The following is a 16611-nucleotide window of genomic DNA, read 5'->3' as shown; positions in this document are numbered from 1 at the left end:
ATTTGTATGGCACGCAATCACCTGCAAGGGTTTCCTGGTGCTGAGCAGGCGTGTGTGTGTGTGTGTGTGTAGCCCTGTCTAAGGTAGGTTGGTTTATTGAAAACTCAGGTCTTCAACTTCTTGCAGAATTGAAGAAGAGAAGAAAACGCTCTGATGTGAAATGGGAGTCCATTCCATGCTTTAGGAGTGATGCAACAGAACACCCATCCTCCTGATCTGGTTCTCTGTATGTATGGGATGTGTGTGAGTAGGAGACCTGAGTAGATGGAGGTCTCTTGGTGGTTGTGGAAAGAGATGCAACTGGTCAAGTAGGTGGGGCCTAAGTTGTGTTGTGCCTTGAATGTATATGTAAGGTGTTTGAAATGAGTTCATTTGTGTGTCGGGAGACAGTGGAGCTCTCTGAGGTGTGGTGTGATGTGAATTCAGAGTGGGAGGTTGGGGATGAGTCTGGGTGCCAAGTTCCAGGAAGTTGGTAGTTTTCTAGTGAGTTACCTGATGTTTCAAGCATAGAGAGCATCCCCATAGCCCAACTTGCTGGTAACTAGGTCATGAGTGACAGCTGTTCTAGTGTTGCTGGCTGTGAATTCTAATGATGAGTATTGTCTGCTTTTAAGTCCTGCAGGAGGGTTGCCACTTTTTCCAAGAAGAATTCTAAATATTTCTATCTAGACTCAGGTTACAGAAGGTCCGGGAGATTGTATTTAAATAGTAGTTTGTGTAAAGTTGCACTCCACTCTTTCGGACCTTCATACAAGGAGTAAAACTTTACTCCTAGCAGTGAACTTACAGCCTGTGAGAGTATTCTCTCAGTTCTGAGACTCACACTGAGTAGGGCTTTGAGAAACGTGTGCCAATAAAGAAAATAAAGACGGACTGAAGGGGGCTCAGAAAGAAATGAGGGGTGAAGGAAGAAAGAAGCTGGAATGTGGAAGGAAAAAGATTGATGTTGTTAAAGTAATATTTTATTTTACCATGTTTGAGGGGGTTTAAAGTTTGACTACTCAGCACTGAAGGTAATGGATCTCAAACAAAAAGTCCCTCTGGAAACCTGGGATCTTTAGCGCTTCGGTCTAACGTCCTAGCCAAGAGCCCATGGAGGGGCTCCGTTGTTTTGGAGAGTTCACTGGTATCTTTACAGGTGTCCAGGTCTCTCATCACCTCCCCCCTTAGTCTGAAAGAAGAAGCCTCGCCGGAGTCGCTGCTCTCTTTCCAGCAGTGTGGACCAGACATCACCACACGGGCTTAAATCTACGCTTTCGCCGACTGACCAAGATATACAAAAAGCCAGAATAAAACACCAGACATGGAAGACACACTGCATTCATGGAGACCACAAAGAAAGAAATACTGCACATTAAATAGATTTACATTAAATAGATGGAGAATTCTTGACAGAGACACAAACTATTAAAAAAACATGAATAACCAATACACTACTGGGAAGCCTACGTTTCTTCGTTACTACAACTTGCGTTCAGTCCAATGTCAGAAAAGTACGTTCGTTATTAAAAAAGATGCAGTTTGGTTCTAATTGTTTGTATAGATGATATATAGGGCCATATTTATACTTTTTGACGCAAAACTGCGCTAACGCAGTTTTGCGTCAAAAAAATTAGCGCCGGATTACGCCATTCTGAAGCGCCATGCGGGCGCCGTATTTATTCAATGACGTTAGCCGGCGTTAGCCGCCGGCGCTGCATGGTGTGCGTGAAAAAAAACGACGTACACCAGGCAGCGCCGGCGTAGGGGGATATGGAGCTTGGGCGCCAAAAAATGGGGCAAGTCAGGCTGAGACAAATTTTTCGCCTCAACCCGATTTGCGCCATTTTTTTCGACTCCCAACCCCCATTGAAATGACTCCTGTCTTAGCAAAGACAGGAGTCATGCCCCCCTTGCCCAATGGCCACTGCCCAGGGACTTATGTCCCCTGGGCATGGTCATTGGGCATAGTGGCATGTAGGGGGGCACAAATCAGGCCCCCCTATGCCACAAAAATTTTTTTTTAAAAAACTTACCTGAACTTACCTTAATGTCCCTGGGATGGGTCCCTCCAGCCTTGGGTGTCCTCCTGGGGTGGGCAAGGGTGGCAGGGGGTGTCCCTGGGGGCTTGGGAGGGTACCTCTGGGCTCCTTCCGAGCCCACAGGTCCCTTAACGCCTGCCTTTTGCAGGCGCTAAAAAACGGCGCAAAAGCGGCCGGACGTCATTTTTTTGACCCGCCCACTCCCGGGCGTGAATTTTGCCCGGGAGTGTAAATACAGCGCACATGCCTCGGAGTCAATTTTTTAGACGGGAACGCCTACCTTGCATATCATTAACGCAAAGTAGGTGTCCACGCTAAAAAATGACGCAAACTCCATTGACTTTGGCGCTAGACGCGTCTAACGCCAAAGTATAAATATGGAGTTAGTTTTGCGTCGGAATTGCGTAAAAAAAAAACAACGCAATTCCGGCGCAAACAGAGTATAAATATGCCTCATAGTTTTAGTTGAAAATCAGAGGCGCAACTAGAAAAAGTAATAGTGATGAAGCTTATAATACATTTAAAAGTAACCATGACGCGATTACGTAGAATTGATAATCAAGCAAAACAGCCAGTACAAATTGTTCACCACATAGTACTTTGTTTTTCTGTAAATATTAAACATTCGCTGTCAACAAAGTGCTTCATAACTTAAACTTAAAATTTACAAATGTGTTTCCAAAACTTGATTCCTTCATGTTGAAAGCTTTCTCTGTTGGATTTCCAAGCCTGCCAGCGCTCTGCTAGAGGCGCCTCAGTGTTGGTATTTATTACAATTCTATATGCTGCCACTGATCATATTATACAGTGCACTTCATATACATTAAATCGCAGTACTTCTAAAATGTCGAGATTGTAAACGAAAAAAACAACAAAATGTACTTCTAAAGTCTAAACATTGTTAAGTCCAAAACATAGTCTCCCCGTCGGGGAATTGAACCCCGGTCTCCCGCGTGACAGGCGGGGATACTGACCACTATACTAACGAGGAACTGATGACTCCCTGGTACCTGACCTCCTACTGATTGTGCTACCTGTCCCCCTGCTGGGGGCGCTGCACCCACATAAATGCCAGTGTTGACCCCATCTGTGCAAGGAAAGAGCCGCTCTCTTTGTATCACTGATTTACAGCTTCCTCTGCACAGACTCCTCCTTTTCTCTCTCTGACAGTCACTGGGATCAGCGGCTGCACCCCCGTCCATTTCTGCTCTGGCTAAATTCACTTCTTGGTGCCATCTGATAACAATGTGGGACACAAAAAGAATTGTCAAGCTCTAGCGTTGTTGCTTGAAAACATGGCGCACTTCAATTTCAGAATGTGAAATGAAATATGAAGAGCAAATACGAAAAAACATCCTTCGAGCCGGATTTGAACCAGCGACCTAAGGATATCAGCTTCACCACTACAGTCCTCCGCTCTACCAACTGAGCTATCGAAGGGACGGAAGCATCATGTGACTGCAGCCTTCAGGTTATGTACCTGCCAGCAGTGGGGCCCATGGTGATCATGTGTATGTGTGCTGGGCATTTAAAGACCGAGGTCACATATCAAGCTGTGTCTTCAGGATGCATGCTGTTTATTTTCAGATGCCTATCTCATTCTCCAACAGCACAAACCTACAATCAGCATCATTTCATCTACCACCTGAGTACTTTTTGGAAACTCATCGCACAATAACTACAAAGGGTGACTCGCCATTTTAATTGGCAAGGCGTGCTTTTCCTCTTCATTTGCGTACTCTGGAAAACACATGCCGCTTTAGCAATGCACATTTTCAGTGCTTTTCTAATATCTTAATATTTCAGCAGCAAGCATGGGGGAGGGCTTTCTGTTGAAGTCAGTCATACAGCCATTGTCTTTCCATCTTGATTACCTTTACTTGTAATTCAATAAAATAAATGTGTCTTGTCCCAGACACACAAAGTGATTTCTCAGCATTCCCAGTGGTTTATTAAAAATAATGGGAACTAACTTTCTTGAGAAAAGTACAGCTCAGGAAATAAAATGGCAAAACCATCACAACAAGTATGTCGGCCAATGAACTCAGCTGGAATGCTGAAAGTTGTGTAGATTCTTAAACTTTGGAAAGCTTGGCGCTCAGTGTAAGAATGATAGGGAGTGTGCGGTGAAGATGCAGGCATGTTGCCCCCCCTGTGATTGGTGAAGGCGTGAACAATGACAATATTAACACTTACCAGTTTTACATAAAAAACCTTGCTCTAGTGCAAGGGTGCCCAACATAAGTCCAGTAGAGTCGGATCCATGCCGGATTTGCAGGATATCCACAAGATATATATATGATTGCCAGAAATGAACAACAGTTACATATTAAGCTCATCAGAGGTCACCTTGAAAACCTGGCATGGACGGCCCCGCCTCCCACTGCAATGGAAACCATTCTCTAACACACAGGATGGGGGAGAGTGATACTGCTTCCTACCTGGCCTCAAGCAGGAAGGAAGCCAGAGACAGTGTCTGTTAAACTCACTACAAACAGTGGCAACTTGGAACGATTTCACATTTAAGGCTGCACCCAACATTGTCTGCAGCTTGCCAGGCTGTGAGCAGGCCCAGGGTTTGCACAGACTTGAACAGATCCAGCTCTGCTTAAGAGGCTCAGCACTGGTTCTGTAAAGTGTCCATCCCTGGCCAGCCACAGTGCACGTGAGGAGCTGCTCATCCGGTTCTGTGCTCTTGTGCAACAAAAGGAAAGTAAAGTGACCTGATTTCTAAAGTGTTTGCCAGTTCCATATGCCACGTTCTTAGCACCGTAAATAACAGGTATTCATATCAGCCACTTTATATACCTTGTGAGGAAAAAGCGTTGAGCCCACTCGGTTTGGATTTAAGTATGTGACCTGCAAGTCATGCTCAGGTACCAGCAGGGGGCACTTTACTGGTGAGCCAACTTGGAGGCTGCCCATGACTGACTCTGCCCCAGCCCACCCCACCTTTTTGAGACAAGCATCTGTTGCGAAAACTCCTCGTCCCCCGGTAGGCGAGACCACCCCTGGCTCCCAGCAAAGGCCTGAGAGCCATCATCTCACCCCTGAAAGCACCTAGAAACTCTGCTGCTAGGCGCTCTTGAGCACAGTGTCAGTTCCAGGGATGCTTGCGTGTCTTTGACGTCTTCAGGGTGCCCTCGCGCTATTGTTGGCAGCTCTTTCATGGCAGTACCACAATGGCTCCAGATGACGAAGAAACATTGGTAAAGCTAATAGATCTTGCCTATGTGGGATCAGTGCAGCATGGATGAATGTAAAAAAACGCGCTATGAAGTGATCAATGCTGACTGTGTCATACAGCTTTTTTTCTTTACTTTCAGCCATGTTGCAGCATTGCTAAAACACCGGCAAAACCAGTAGCTCTCACATAGGCGAGACCTATTGGCTTTGCCAATGCTTGTGTTACTTGCAATTCATAAACCGTAATTCTTGTAATATAGTATAGTGAGCTATGAAGGACGTGACTCCTACACATTGTAACTCTCACTGCATTATGCAACAATCATCGTGTACATTGATTTACATACTGCATGATTTATTGTCAAAGTACACGGCTGTGTGTAAAGGTGGTTGACGCTGAAATATTTTACACACTCCCCGAGCAGCCCATGTGCATTATACAGCTGCCCTATGAGTGGGTGAAATGATTTGCCCCAATCACACAAATTCTATGCTCCTGGGCCTGACGAACTGAATGAAAACGAAACATGCCTGAGAGGGGGCTCAGATTGTGTTATAATTTACAACTGACACGTTTTGCTCCACCCTGCACACTTGGACAACTTATTTTCACAACTGTGTTCACACTCAGTGGATGATCAGTCCTGGTGACCGGGGAAGTGTCTCCTCCCACACTCAAACCTGAAGTTTTTAGTGTCGGCTCCCAGCGCACTGTGCAGAGAGAGGGGCAGGTGGTGTCCTTTGTGACATGTGCAGCACCTGTGATCCTGGACAACTCAGGGGGTATCGGCCGCACACACTGCCAGACGGAAACCTGAAATCTGAAAAACATCAGGACTTTTACCTGGAGGAGTGCCCGCTGGGGGACACCGTCATTTCACTACTAACTAACTTCACCAGAGTGTTAGTGCACGGTTCTATGTTGTAATGGTTAGCACTCTGGACTTTGAATCCAGCGATCCGAGTTCAAATCTCGGTAGGACCTGTAGTAATTTTAATAATTTAACATTAATTTCTTCATTTTTGTATTTTTACATTTTCAGTCCAGTACTACTTACAAGCGAGCTAATATCTTTTGCACAGTTTACATCATCAATGCGTCGCTTATCTTGTGTATTTGAAATATGTCACTATGTGGATGATATCAATTAAAATTGTAGCACAGAAGTATCGCTCGTCATATATATTAATAATGCAGAAGAAGTTGGGTGGTCATAGATATTAATAATAATGCAGAACAAGGTAGATGGAAGTTTTAAAAGTGTTTCCGCCCGGTCTCGAACCGGGGACCTTTCGCGTGTGAGGCGAACGTGATAACCACTACACTACGGAAACCCATGGGACAAAGCTCCGGCTGCAGATCATACTGTGAATCATGTCACTGTGGACGACTCCGCTCTCTTGTACCTATATTTGCAGATTAAACGGACTCTGTCATGATTCTCTCTTTGCCTGTTGTCTATTTGAAATGCAGCCTTGGATGGAGCGTCCCTGCTTAACTTTCTTACAAAAATTGAGTCTTTCTCTGTTAAACTTTTTTTTTAATCCGCTGCTTTCTCCGATGCGCCTCTCATCAGTCATTTTCATTATCCATTTTACAAACAGCAGCAAAACAAAGACGAGTGTATCCATCACAGAGGTGATTTCCACCTCTCCAGAGGGCCTGTCTCAGCAATAGCGGCCGTTCACGGGTCTCTTTAAAAGAAAATGCCGAAATAGTGGTGAAAAGGTGCAGCGCTTACATGTTGCCTGCGCTCGGTTTTGAAAGGCTTGGCCTGGCACAAGGAAATGTTCGAAGTTGTCCGCGTTGTGGCCATTTACTAAAGGGTGGTAACTGCATCCAAGTAGGTGTTACATTGGAATAGTGTGAAAATGTCAGGTAAAATAGACGGAACGTAGGCAACAGAAACCCATTTATTTATTGTTTTAAATGATACCCTCCCCGTCGGGGAACTGAACCCCTGTCTCCCGCGTGGTAGGCCACTGACCACTATACTAACGAAACACAGCCCGGAAACTGCTTCCGGTGTAGCGCCTCGTCATGTCCTTCAGTCTGTTGTTTCCTGCCAGTTTACTCATCCTCCACATTTCCCACCGACACAGGGTGCCCCAGTGTAGTGGCAAGAATGAAGGATGCGAAGCAGCCGCGTTGCGTTTGAATCATTCTTTATTCTTCATGCCACAAACAATAAGGCCCACGAGGAGCCGGCAAGAACACGACCCGGTTGCGTCTTCGCGCTCCGCTCTTTCCCCCCTCGCGCCGCCCCCGACGTCACGACCATCCTCGATCCGGATTGGCCGTGACGTCAGGAGGCGATCCGACATAGAGGAAGGACCAAGCACTGTCCCCACACGTCTCGTACGTTAACTCACGTACGACATCTCCCCCTTTAACAGAACAAGAATAACTTCTGGACTTCATCTCATAACAAAATCTTCTAACCTCTTAGGAGCTCGTATATGCCGCGTTGGCCTGCTCGGAGTAATATACTGGGGCAAACACTCCTTGACGGCGCATGCATCTTCTAAGCCTGAACTCACTACGTTGCGACAGTCGCTCTTCGCTGATTCGGGCCTGCTACCATTCTGACCTTCGGCATCCACCAAGCCGCGCCATGCTTTCTCACATCGCTCTGTACTTCCATGTCCGATTCGTCCTCGCCTGGGGGGCGTATTCACACACTCCTCATCACCAGTGACTACATCCCTGGCTTCGTGACTTTGCCACTCATCCACATCGTCCGTGCTCTCGGCCCCACACACACGACTACCTCTCATGATGATTTCCTCTTGACCAGCCTTGAGCCTGACGATGTCGTCCTTGCTTCGCCATCCCCCTCCTTCCAAACAGACTGCCCCTCTTGTCACCCCTTGCACACGTACAGGGGTTTGAAACACAGACTCTCCTTTCATCACCTTGTTAGGTTTCTTCACCAATACCCAATCCCCCTGCACTATATTTTTAGTTTTGGCTCTGTTCACAATGTCGGCATACCGCTTGTTACTTTCCTGTTTAGCCATTATTCTTCCTTTGACTCTCAAACTCTCATCAGACGCCACCTCGATTTCCTCCCTCATGTCATACCACTTATTGAATTTGGGGGTAAGTTCACTCATGCATCTTCTCCCTCTCATCAACTAGAACGGAGTGTGTCCCGTAACTTCACTGGGCGTGTTATGAAAAGTGTGCACCTTGTCCGCCAGAAACGTTTTCACATCCATGTTAGAGGCGACTGCCTGTTGCACGCCCTCTTTGAGGAACCTATTCATCCGCTCAACCTGCCCATTGCTCTTCGGGCTGTACAGCGGGGTCTTCTCCTGCTTAATCCCTAACCTGGACAGAAAATCCGTCATCTGCCTGGACACTAGCTGGGTGCCATTGTCAGACACCATGATCTTCGGCTGCCCCTCAATCGCGAAAATTTTCGTCAACGTCTTGATCACTCGTTCAGTGGTGACTTCCCTGACGAACTTGTAGTGAATCCATTTGGAGAAGTAATCCGTAAGGACGATAAGATGTCTACAATCGTCTGGTAGCAGGGTAAATGGGCCCGCGAAATCAATGGCAATCTTGTTCCATGGACCAGCAGGAATGTCCACCAATTGCAGCTCCCCTTTTGCCGTCTTCCAGTGCTTGTCGGCCCTTAAGCACGGTCCGCACCGATCTATGAAGCTGCTGACGTCGCTGCACATCCCTGGCCACCAGTAGTACTGCTTGAGAAGATTTTTTGTAGCGGTACTGCCCGGGTGACCCTTATGGGCAATACTGATTAGCTTGTGTCTCAAACTTTCCGGAGGTACAAATAGCTCGTGTCTCTTCACAAAACCGCCCTCAATGGTGAGTTCAGAGCTGACCTGTTGAAAACTCCTGAGTGCTCCGTGCAAGTTCCGGACTGGGGGCCAATGAGCCGTCATGTGGTCCATTACCTTTCGAATAGTCGTGTCCTTCTCCTGAGCCATCAACCACTCTTCCTCCGATATGGATCCCACGCACATGGCTGTTGCGTCAACCATTGCCACAACGCATTCCGTGTCATCCAGGGAACCGTCCTCCTCACCCGTGACCGGTATGCGCGATAGGCAATCCGCCCTGCAGTTGAGGCCACCCTTGATGTGTCTGATGACGAAGTGATATTCTTGCAACTTGGACAGTAAACGTAGAAGCCTCGAGCTGGCTTTGCCATTGCCACGTCCTTCACCGTCCATCATGTATATCAAGGGTTTGTGGTCGGTGACCAGTTTGAACTCCCTGCCCCACAGATAGTTCCTCAGTTTCTCCACGGCCCAGACGCACGCGAGCGTCTCCCGCTCGATGGTGCTATAGTGTTTCTCTGCTTCGTTCAATGACCGGGATATGAATGCGACTGTGTTCTCTTTCTTCCCTTGGAATTGGCAAAACACTGCACCGATACCCTTGGCACTGGCGTCAACCGTGATTACGTTCCGGAGATCCTTGTTGTACGGCTGTAATATTGGAGCCGCAGCTATTGCCTGCTTGACGGATTCAAAGGCAGCGCTTTGTTCCTGCGTCCAGGTGTATTTTTCGTTTTTCCGTAGCAGTTTCCTTAGAGGCTCCACGGTGGTCGCGTATCCTTGCATGAACTTGGAATAGTATTCACTAAGTCCCAGGAACGATCGCAAGGCGTCTTTGTCTCCTGGGCAAGGAGCATCTCGTATGGCCCTCACCAAATCATCTTTAGGCGCAATGCCATTTGGAGTAAGCACGTGCCCTAAGTACTCTATCTTCCCTTCCATGAACTTGCATTTGTCCTTGGAGACCGTCATCCCCCTTTTTTGTAGAACCTCCAGCACTCTGCCTAGCAGTTCCAGGAGCCCCTCCTCATCTTCCGTGTGTATCAGAATGTCGTCCTGGAAGGCTTCGACCCCTTTCATATTGCAGAAAAGAAGGTCCATCAGCTTTTGGAAGACGCCCGAGGCCGATGCAAGGCCGAACGGAAGACGGACGTATCTGTATGCTCCAAACGGGGTAATGAAGGTGGTCAATTCCTTGGAGTCCTCCGTGAGACACACCTGGTGGTATGCGGACTTCAGGTCTATCAGGGTGAAAAACCTCGATCCTGATGTGGAAGACAATATCTCCTGAATGTTGGGCAGAGGGTGGCAGTTCACCAGGATATTTCTGTTTAAGGATCGCAGGTCTACACACAACCGAATGTCCCCTGTCCTCTTCTTCTTGGACACCACGATTGCGGACACCCACTCTGATGCACCTGCTTCCTCTATTACTCCTTCCATTTTCAGCCTATCGAGAACAGCCTTCAGCTCCCCCTTTACAGAAAGAGGGATCGTTCTGACCTTGTGCTTAATTGGTATGGCACCCTCTTTCAACCGTATGGCATGCACAAATCCTCTTACACACCCTACTTTGTTTTCAAAAACGGAATCAAATTCCTCGAGAACTTCAGCCAATCCTTCATGCAAATCCTCAGGCTGCACGTAATTGATCCAATCATCCCTCAGAACTATGGGATCATCTGCCCCAGGGACTAGCATCACACCCAGCTTCGCCAGGTCCTTCCACCCCACAAGGCTCCTCCCTTTTTCAGCCACATATATCTTTGTTCTCACCGTGCGCCCTCGAAAGGTGAGGGAGTCCCAGAAGTACCCCCTCATCACTATGTCATGTTCCCCGAAGGCCTTTGGATTCACATCCGTCTCATGCAGTCGTACATCCTGCCATTTCAATTCAAATGTCCTATCAGAGATCAGGGTAAGGGGGGAACCAGAATCAGCCGTAAATGGCAATTCTACCGCACCAATCATGACGGAGCCAATGGGCCCCTTCACTCTACTGTCCTCATCATCAATGGACAACACGATGTCCGCATCCGCATCCATGTCGCTCTTGCTCACCGAGCTCACTTTCATGCCCGTATTGTATTTCTTGGCTTTACATACTGCCGCAAAGTGGCCCATCTTCCTGCATTTAGAACAGCTTTTGTACAAGGCAGGGCAGGTCCTGCTGTCTGCTAAGTGGTCCCTTGACCCACATCTAAAACAAGCGAGCGGCCTCCTGCCTCCCCCTCTATCGCTCGCCGCCCTGTCTGGAGTCTTGGGCGCATGTTTATGTCTGTCCTGCACATAGAACACATTTGAAGCCTGACTAGTGCTCGCCAGCTCCTTAGAAGACACCATGGAGTGTTCCACTGCCTTTGCGATGGCCATCACTTCCTTCAGTGAAGGGTTCCTGCATGAAAGCAAACGTTCCTGCACCTTCTTTGAATGGCAGTAGAACACCACCTGGTCTCTTATGTACGTATCAGTCATCTCCGCGAATTCACAATCTTGGGCCAAAACTCGTAGGCATGCAATATACTCTTCGATAGTCTCTCCTTCCTCCTGTTTCCGCAGTGCGAATTTATGGCGCCCCACCATGATGTTACACTCCTCAGCATACTGCAGCTCAAGCCGCTTAACGGCCTCCTGGTATTCACTCAGAGGAGCTGTAGCTCCGGGGGGATTCGCATAAACCGGCAAACTATCAAAAACCTCCTGGCCAGCTTTCCCCAACAGTCCGAATAGCAGTGACTTTTTCCGCTCGGGGCTGTACCCTTTACCATCAATGGAGACGATATAATTCTCGAATGCGCGCAGCCATCCCTTCCATTTCATGCACGGCTTACCGGGAGAGTCCAGGAAGAGAGGAGGCACGCAAATATGACCGGTCTGTGACATAGCCGGAAAGCGGGCACCACACCCGGGGAGATCACGTGATGCAGGTGCAGCAGCAACTATTGAATGGCTCCTAGGCGGCACGGAAGGACCCCCAGGACGCCGGATAGACGGAAACCACCAGTACACCGGCCACTTCCAATGAGGTGTACACTCGTGGACAGGAAACCCGGGGCTCGGGCCTACTGTCTGGTCCCCACGTGGCAGGGGTCGTCAAAATCAATCGCCTGGGGCTCCCCAGCGTCAGCTCACCGGGGCAGTGCACGTGGTCATCGGCGAGGACATATCAGCGCGCCCTTCTAGCATCAGGAGACATCAGGCATGGTAGGCTATACTTGTGGGCCTTGTCAGAAGTTGTGAACCTCGTCGCCATTTGTAGTGGCAAGAATGAAGGATGCGAAGCAGCCGAGTTGCATTTGAATCATTCTTTATTCTTCATGCCACAAACAATAAGGCCCACGAGGAGCCGGCAAGAACACGACCCGGTCGCGTCTTCGCGCTCCGCTCTTTCCCCCCTCGCGCCGCCCCCCGACGTCACGACCATCCTCGCTCCGGATTGGCCGTGACGTCAGGAGGCGATCCGACATAGAGGAAGGACCAAGCACTGTCCCCACACGTCTCGTACGTTAACTCACGTACGACACCCAGGCACAACAAACACACACACACACTCACTGCACAAAACACACACACAAACCTGCTGCTCCTCAACACTTCACAACAACCTTCTCCCCTCCCAGCAGACGCTCCCAGCAGCTCCCAGCAGCATCACCTTCCACACTCACAACAAGCAGCTCCGGGGCTGCTTCAGCCGGGGGTGGAGGGCACCGGCCTCGCTCTTCAGCCCAGGGGCCCCCGGCTCTGTCTCATCAGGGGGGGTTGCACAAAGGGACTGAAGGGAGACTCTCCCGCCCCCCCAGCTGGAGGAGGGAGCTGGACTGGGAGGGGAAGAGAGGAGGCGGGAAAAGCCAAGGTGTCTGAGGGGCTGAGAAAGGAGCTGCTTGGGGTTGGAAAGCGGAGGGAAAGAGCAGAGTTTGGAAATGTCCTGGGAGGCGGATTTGAGCAGCGACCTGAGGATGTCAGCTCTTCACTCCAGGCCTCCACTCTACCAAGTTCTATCTGGCATGAGAAGTGGCCCCGGTAGCTGCCCATCTCACCGGTTTTTAGGTTGAGCATAGCAGCGCGCAAGCGCTGCTTTTCCAACGTGTTGGTATCTGTGTGGGCTTTTAACCACGCACGTGTCACGCCCATCACTTCCATTCGTTTGTGGACTTGCCTTTTAAAATCCTCTTGAGTTCATTTGCAAAAGGCATGCAAACGTCATGCCTTTTCCGGTGTTTTGCCCTGCTCGAGAGCACCGACCAACTACTGAAAACATACGCAGCTGCATGTTTTCATTGTGGTTTCTGGATTACGTTTTCTTTTTATCCCCTACACAGCACAATCACGCTCAGCAGTATTGGAGCTATTTGCATGCATTACTTTCATTGTTTATTCCTGGTTTTTGTTGTTTCTGTCACAGAAGAACGTAAATGCATTTTTAAAAGCATATGATGATTGCTTGTGTGTCTTCGCTCGTGTTTGTTGTTTTTACATTGTTTTTAGGTAGTGTTTGTTTTTTTGTTTATGGCACAGTTGTTTGCTTATGTCGCAGTTGTGTGTACATGTATTTTAAAAAACAACTTTTTGTGTGTTTATATGGTAAACAGAGCTGCGTAGTGACAAACCCACAAAAGGTTGCTTTTAAAAATACATTTACACGGAACTAGACATCAAACAAAACATAATGTTATCATGGAGCAACTGTAATAAACCGCTGTAATGTAGCAGCGCTTTCTTTTGTGATTGCCTTTGTACACAAAAGAAAGCTCTGCTACATTATAGTGCTTTATGCGCTTTTCACTTGTGCTTCCACCTGGAATAAAACCACTTTTTTTATCCAACCACATAAGTGCACACCATAGACGAGTACATGTTCCAAAGACAATCTCAAAAGAAAGTGCTGCTATAGTATAGTGCTTATTTACAGTTGCAAACTATAAAATTATAATATAACATATAGCATCTGTAATAAAGCGCTATAATGTAGCAGCGCTTTCTTTTGAGGTTACATTAGAACATGTACTTGTCCATGTTTTGCACTCACGTTGCTGAATATAAGCGCTGGTTTTGTCCAGGTGGTAGCACATGTAATAAAGTGCTACATGTCGTGGTGGTCTTTAAATACATTTTAAGTAACAAAGGTTTGTGTATTTATACAGTAACTGGAGCTGCATGGTGACAAAATAAGCAGATAAACACTTAAAAGTTTGCTTTTAAAAACACATTTGCGCGGAACGTGACCTCAAACAACATATATAATGTTATATTGTAGCAACCCTAATAAATCGCTATAATGTACCAGTGCTTTCTTTTGAGATTGGTTTTGTACGTGCAAGAAAGTGCTGCTACATTATAGCGCTTTTTGGTCTGTTGGGCTGGCATTTTGTGGCAGCATAGTTAGTTTTCCAGTTGGAGAGTCATTTTGGTATAGCTCGTTTTGACAGCTATCTTTCAATTAACACATTTACGCAAAATAAATCTAATTAATTCAGTTCTAGTTTAAAAGATTTCACCTGTCAATTGATTATATTTTTATTGTAATTCAAATTATTACCATTAATCATAGAATTTGCTTTTTTTATCTTATTCAGTGTCCATAATATGTGACAGTAGAACTTAATTTGTAAATAATCACATGCCTGTACCTAAAGCTTTCCTCTGCAATGCGCGGTTGTTCCAGTTCAATGTGAATACTGAGGCACCATTATTCTAAAGCCATCTTGGGCATTTTAAATATGTATGTATGGCCACTTTTAAGCCCTTTAGAGAGGCACTTAATTTGTAAATGATCACATGCCGGGGCCTAATACCGGAATACTTGGGCTGTGTTATTCTAAAGCCATCTCAGCCATTTTTAATATATGTACAGTCACTTTTAACCCATTTAGCTCACTCTTGCAGTGCTTAATTTGTAAATCACATGCCGGTGGCTAAAGTTTTTCTTTATAATGCGCATCTGTTGCAGTTCAATGTGAATACTGGGCAGTTCTAAAGCCATCTCAGGCATTTTCAGTATATGTACAACCACTTCTAACCCCTTTAAAGCAGTGCTTAATTTGTAAATAATCAAGTGGCGGCGCCTAAAGTTTTCCTTTCCAATGCGCGACTGTTGCAGTTCAATGTGAATAGTGAGGCACCATGATTCTAAAGCCATCTCAGCCATTTTTAATATATGTACAGTCACTTTTAACCCATTTAGCTCACTCTTGCAGTGCTTAATTTGTAAATCACATGCCGGTGGCTAAAGTTTTTCTTTATAATGCACATCTGTTGCAGTTCAATGTGGATATTAAAGCACCATTATTCAAAAGCCATCTTGGACATTTTTTATATATGTACAGCCATTTTTAACACCTTTATCTCACTCAGAGCTTAATTTGTAAATAATCACGAGCAGGTGCCTAAAGCTTTCCTTTACAACACACAGCTTTTGAAGTTCAATGTGAATACTTAGGCACCATTATTCTAAAGCCTTCTCAGTCATTTTTAATATATGTACAATCATTTTTAACCCCTTTAGCTTGCAGTGCTTAATTTATATTTGCAGTCTAATGCCAAATGTTTATTTCTGAATAAGGTTTTTATTGGGTTTATATGATAATTGTATATATTTTATTAATCTCTCCTAATTGCAATTATGACCATGATTCAGGCCAACTTAACATCCTTATTACACCGTGACTGTTTGAACACTCTTGATATGTCTGGGTGACCCTTTTAGTTTATTTCTCTTGTTACTCCTCAGTGGGTGTTTTGTGTCTTTTTTTGGGGTGGGGGGCGGGTGTGTTAGCCAGTCAGCAACTCTGATGGTGGGATGCTGAAGGTGGTATTCTATTTGAATTAGCATGGCTGATTTAAATTAGGATGCAAAATGACAACATTTTCATTTTTTGCTGCAGATGGACGAAGAAGGTAAATGGAAGTGCTTTAGTTATATGCAGGGCCACTGGATTTATGTGGCAGGAAAAGGCCAAATTATGAGGCAGGGCTGACCAATTTATGTGGCAAGAAACGTCCAGTTATTAATTTCCAATGCCAATGCTCTAACTCAAGCAAATGCGAGACCTATTACATTGCAAATGCTGTTTTCTTTGTAATCACCAGGTCAAAGGCTTAATAAAGTTGCAAAATCAACAATATAGATTTTCCTCTCCAAAACAACAACCCCTACAAAAGGGGCTGAAAAAAACAATCATGTTGTTCATTTCTCTTTTTTCCAATCCACACACACAGACACTCCTCACACACACCACAATCCGGTTAAACAAACCCTCCCCTTTGCAATACTCATCACCCTGGAAGGTACCAGGGCTGCCCGCGAGGACACTTTCAGGGTCTCACCCTCTGGGCCCTGCTGCTGTGTGCTCAAGGAGGATAGATTCTGTCTTGCTCTGGCTACACGTCCCCATCTTTGCCTAATTATGCCCCCATCAATGTGGTGTTTCTGCAAGCAAAGCCCACAGAAGAAAAGAAACAGCTTACTGGGTTTGCCAATGCTTCTTTCAACTTCTAAGACATCAGTCAGCGCACCATGGAGCAGTCAGACTAGACACAGTTACAAATGACCTTATAAACGCCTCTGAAGGATGAGTGTCAGTGGTGCCCCTTA

The 16611-nt window shown here is 46.5% G+C and overlaps 4 non-coding genes across 4 annotated transcripts; 1 reads left to right on the top strand and 3 right to left on the bottom strand.

Annotated features, from left to right (window-relative positions):
* Positions 1-2940: 2940 nt before the first annotated feature.
* TRNAD-GUC (transfer RNA aspartic acid (anticodon GUC)) lies at positions 2941-3012 on the bottom strand. Its single transcript has one exon. It is a non-coding gene; the product is annotated as a tRNA-Asp (tRNA).
* Positions 3013-3375: 363 nt separating this feature from the next.
* TRNAY-GUA (transfer RNA tyrosine (anticodon GUA)) lies at positions 3376-3461 on the bottom strand. Its single transcript is given in 2 exon segments — positions 3376-3411; positions 3425-3461. It is a non-coding gene; the product is annotated as a tRNA-Tyr (tRNA).
* A 2659-nt stretch (positions 3462-6120) lies between these two features.
* On the top strand, positions 6121-6192 carry TRNAQ-UUG (transfer RNA glutamine (anticodon UUG)). The gene has a single exon. It is a non-coding gene; the product is annotated as a tRNA-Gln (tRNA).
* A 277-nt stretch (positions 6193-6469) lies between these two features.
* On the bottom strand, positions 6470-6542 carry TRNAV-CAC (transfer RNA valine (anticodon CAC)). The gene has a single exon. It is a non-coding gene; the product is annotated as a tRNA-Val (tRNA).
* Between the last annotated feature and the right edge of the window lie 10069 nt (positions 6543-16611).

Source organism: Pleurodeles waltl, chromosome 4_2 (assembly GCF_031143425.1).
Source record: "Pleurodeles waltl isolate 20211129_DDA chromosome 4_2, aPleWal1.hap1.20221129, whole genome shotgun sequence".
Lineage (NCBI taxonomy): Eukaryota > Metazoa > Chordata > Amphibia > Caudata > Salamandridae > Pleurodeles > Pleurodeles waltl.
Note: the sequence above shows the minus strand (reverse complement) of the source record. Positions and strands in the feature narration are given on the sequence as shown.